The sequence below is a fragment of the Dufourea novaeangliae genome, unplaced genomic scaffold (assembly GCF_001272555.1).
Source record: "Dufourea novaeangliae isolate 0120121106 unplaced genomic scaffold, ASM127255v1 scaffold198, whole genome shotgun sequence".
Taxonomy (NCBI): Eukaryota; Metazoa; Arthropoda; class Insecta; order Hymenoptera; family Halictidae; genus Dufourea; species Dufourea novaeangliae.
The window spans coordinates 11,530-16,628 of NW_015374067.1; the positions used below are offsets into that span (position 1 = coordinate 11,530).

At 33.5% G+C, this 5,099-nt stretch overlaps 1 long non-coding RNA gene across 1 annotated transcript; it reads left to right on the forward strand.

The window, feature by feature from the left end:
• Positions 1-488: 488 nt before the first annotated feature.
• LOC107190301 lies at positions 489-1,191 on the forward strand. Its single transcript, XR_001516245.1, has 3 exons — positions 489-589; positions 677-823; positions 902-1,191. It is a non-coding gene; the product is annotated as an uncharacterized LOC107190301 (long non-coding RNA).
• The last annotated feature ends 3,908 nt before the right edge of the window (positions 1,192-5,099 follow it).

The following is a 5,099-nucleotide window of genomic DNA, read 5'->3' on the forward strand; positions in this document are numbered from 1 at the left end:
ATTTGATGAAATCCTGACGCTAAATCAAGTGTGCTAAAATATTGTGAGCCTCCTAACTGATCTAATATATCCATTATATTTGGAAGAGGGTAAGCATCATTAACAGTTTTTTCATTTAATTTTCTATAATCAATTACCATTCTCCAACGTTTTTCTCCAGAGGCATCAGATTTTTTCGGAACTATCCAAACTGGAGAATTGTATGGGGAATCGGATTCTTGTATAATTTTATTTTCAAGAAGAGAATTGACCTGTTTTTGAATTTCGGCTTTATGAATTTGAGGAAACCTATATTGCTTAGTCTTAATCGGAATTTCATCTGTTGTATTTATAGTGTGAGAAACTGAACGAATAGAACCTAATTTATCAGTTGATAAATGAAATTGAAACGGAAATTTATTTAATATTTCTAAAATACTAGCTTTTTCAATATCATTCAAATGATTTAGATCAAGAGCTTTAATTAATTCGGAAAGTCTAGAAGCATCTGCCTGAGCATTTCCCAAATTAGGATTTCCAGTTCGTGCTGAACGGGGTGCTGGATTTTTAATTTCAAAATCCTCTAATTCAACCTCAGGAATTGTAAGAGGTACAGATTCTTCGATTGTATTTATAACATACATTTTAGCAAAACCATTCTTTTGAGTAACTAAAACTTCACCGAGATAAACTCCAGGTGGAGTGTCTAATTTCTTAATATATCCACTTTTAAGAGAAGACTCTTTAATTGGGACAGTTACTAGAACTTTGGACCTTGGTGGTACAATAACAGAAGAAGTTCGTTCAAGTGGAATTTCAACATCTCCAATTTTGAAAATATTAGGTAAGTTCCTTCGAAATTTAACAGTTACATTTTGTGCTTCTAGAAATGGTATACCTAATATTCCGGTTTGTTTTATAGGAAAACTATCACTTATAATTTGGAATTTATTATTTACATTCTGAATAGGAATGATAACCTCTCCCTGAGTTGGCACGGATCCAATTTCAATTCCACTAAGATCACAGAAGATACTATTGTCTATAAGAATATGCTTTAGAACTCCTTCTCTTTTAATAAGATTCACTTGACAACCAGAATCGACAAGGAAGGTAGCAGACCCATTGCAGAAAACTTGATGAGGTAATGTCAGTATGGGTAGTCGACCAATTCTTTCCGTATTTAATTTAAGACAGACTGATGAGATTTGGCGCGAGCAATTAGGGGTTCGGATCGCATCACGCCGTTTTGCGATCCGGTTTTGAAGTTTAAAGGATTTTCTTTTTGATCTTGTGAGAAATTTTTATAAGGATGATTCCTATTAATTTTCCTAAAACATTGAGTTTCAGTGTGTCCTAATTTTTTACAAAATGTGCATTGAACTTTCTTTGAATAAAGAGATTTTTCATTATTTTGTGGGCAATTTCTTTTAATATGACCCGGTTCCTTGCAAAGAAAACAAATTATTCCTGATGCTCCAGTGATATATACTCTACTTTTAATTGGAGAATTCCGTAACGATTTATTTACATTACCTCTACTCATTTCTTTGTCTAAATCATATGCCTGATTAATCAAATCACGAAGGTTTGTGTGTGATTTAGACAATAATACAGCTCTAACCAATTGATTTCCTAATCCTCGTAAGAATGCACTATTTGCATCACGTCTAATCATATTAATTATGCCTTTCAACTCTTCACCTTCATATTTCTGATTGGCTCCCTCTAATCCTTCGGATAATACATTTTCAATTTTATTTCCAAACATTTCAACCGTCTCACCATTCTCTTGGACTAACATTTGCATTTTAGTTCTTATTTCTTCGACATCAAAATTTCGTGCATAAATTTGTTTAAGTGTTCCTAATAATTCGCTTATACTATTTGGTTTTGGCATGTGTAACAAATAATTTGCAGCTTGTCCAATTATTTTATCCTCAATTAATGTAAAAAGTTGTCCTTGTTCAGATGGCTTAACTAATGGACAATAAGTTTCACAACGTTCAATAAATTTAGAAAGATTACGACTTGTACCATCAAAATTTGGAATGTATCTATCTATACTTTTTAAAGCCAAATATGTTTCATTTTCAGATGAAATAGTATTTCCTGTATTATTACTCAACGGAATATTATTACTATTATAAGAAATATTCGGTGTACTGGCTTGAACTGGAATCATACTAAGAGACTGAGTTTGTATCAAGCCTACTTGAGTCTGAGGAGCTAGAGGTACTTGAGTCTGAGGAGCTGGAGGTACCAATACATCCTCTACTTCAAAAGGTGAAATGCTAAATTTTAAATCACGATTCTTCTTGTACCTCTTAAAACCTACTCTGTATGGCGGCATTTTGTTACACAAGCTAACTATTTAATTACAAAGCTACGACTCGACAATAACGCAATTAACAATAAGAACAAAAGGAAATATTCAATTTAAGCTGAAGGTACTTATTTATATATTAACTATTTCAGAGTAGTCCAGTTGATTCCAATCCTTGAGATGTGGATTTCCTCAGTTCTGGATACCAGGTCGCAGCAGTCCTTCCTCGATGATTCTGATGAAATCCAACGACAGCAGTGATGGACAGGATACGTAATGAACAGGATACGTGATGAACAGGGTACGTGATGAACAGGATACGTGGTGACAGGCGTGTGCATGTGGTAAAACAGGGATATCTGCACGGCCTCTGTTTCCACTCTCTCCGGTATTCACCCTTGCTCTCAGGGAAACCGTGCGAAAACCCAAGAGGAAGAGATTGCAGCTACACTTATCACAAGCCGGCCAGAAGGGATAATTTCTTCTTGTCGTTGTTGCTGGTGGTCCAATCCAATGACTTCCAAATCCAATGAATTTTAAGGAATCCCACTGATTTTAAGGGATCCCACCGCTGTCACCAATTTGTTGCGTGGCCGTTTTATAAAGATTTGTAATTGAGAATTTAGGCAGGGTTCGGGTCCCCGTGGAGCGCTGATACGCTCTTCTCGAGTTGACTTCAATAAATACTCGATAAATGAAATAAAACTCAGGAACTTGTATTTGAACTTGTTAACAAAATTATGAAATGAACAATAAACTTGAATTAACAATAAATTAAAGTTATTTGTGCTTTTCTGCTATTTAGAAAAGTACGTCCGAACAGTTTGAGTACTCGATTAAGAAGCAGTCAAAATGGCAATAAAATCCTCGTTGAACAAAAAGAACGTGTACCTTCAGCTTTTAACAAAATACAATTATTTAACATCCAATTAGGAATTAATAAATAGTTTTACTTTAATCTTATTGGGTCTAATCATTACGGGGAACGAGCGTTTTTAATACCTTGGCAATGTTTCCTCATGACAACCAAAAGTAAATATCAAATACGAGTAATTTCTAGTCATCAATGTTATCATTTTGACATTTAATCAATAATTAGTTATTTAATACCCTGATTCATTGCCTCAGTTACGCTGTTGTACAATTCATATTTGCCGCGCCTAATTTGAATCTGCGCCTACAGATGACAGTGTAGTTACATGTACTTATTCCTAAAATTCTGAACAGATGGCGCTTGATTCTAAATATTACCAGTTGCGAATACGCAACAGGTTCAAAAATTTTAGGTGAAAAAAATGAAGAATTCTAAAACAAACAATCGCATTACGTAATTACATAAGGGTCATTCCATGGAAAATCGATCAAAATTGGGTCTTTTTGAACATGACCATCACCAATTTTGTTCATTTATTGTAGAAACTTGATACCTATGAGAAAACCATTTTGGTAAAACTAAAATGTCCTGCAGGGCATTTTGCCTGAATTACAGTAGTTTGAAAATCATAACAATGGTCCATTTTCGCCTAGCATAAGTATATTCTAAAAATCATAATTTTGGTTCTAATCGGTCGATGGGGATAATTCTTTTTCGTTAGGTAGGGAAAAGTACACATTTTCAGACAAAAATACAGCATCTTTTTTCCGGAACAAATAAATTTCAAGGAAAATGAAAACGTACTTTATCTTTAAATATCTCAAAACCCGCGTCTTCGATTTTTTTTTATTTTTACTGTTACGAGCCCGGGCCGTAGCAACTCGAGAGGCCGGCGAGTGTAGATTTTCCAAGGAATATGGTAGGGTAGACTGAGGCGAATTGGATCCCAATAAGAATTCAGTCCATATTTTTTATATTTTCATGGTAACGAACATTTCGATTGTTCATATTGCGTCATACTTGCCCCCCACACCCAACCCAATAACCCATCAATTGTTTTACTTACTTGTTTAGTGCTGGCATGTTGCTATTGAGACGAACGCGTGCGAACGTTATAATTTTGGTGCGAATCTAAGATACGTAATCTGCAATTTCGTATTTAAAATAAAGAAGTAAGCTTGAAAATTCAAATGTGTTTATTATTATTAGTTTGTATGGTGTCCAAATTTGGTATTTTATATACTTTAGATTATTATATCATAATTCGTCTATTTATCCTATTCCATTTAAAGTTTTTATGTATGGAACTAATCGGATCACGTCATTTGGGGTGAATCGGGTCACTCTTCTTCTTCGTTTGAATATTTTTATGATTATAAATGTAATAATTGTTTATATACAGATAGTTCGTAAGTACATTAAAAAGACCAATCAAGGTTCATGGTGTCTAGAAAAAATGGTGTCACGAGAATTGTGCTGATAGAGGTGTTGTTAATGGACACTATATTTTCGTCCTATGTGCCAAGTTGGGTCAATTAACCCCATTATCATTCAATTATATTTTTTTAAATTAATTTAGACATTTTTTATGAAAAGATGAGTTTTTTCAGACTTCAACTTGAGGGGCGAATCGGATATTTCTCACTTTTTCGTTTTTCGTTTGCAAAAGAAAGATTTTTAAGTTTTTCTTATTTTTTTATTATTAATGTTCAAGTTAAATGCGTACTAATTACGAATTTGTAATATGTGAACTAACGAAAACGCCCTAAAACTCCGTCTATTTATTCCTCAAGTAATAGGGGAGCGTAATCTCGACCAACTGGATAGCAACCTAGAGACAGTGTAACCTTTCTTTATATGTTTATATATATATATATATATATATATATATATATATATATATATATATAACAAAAAACG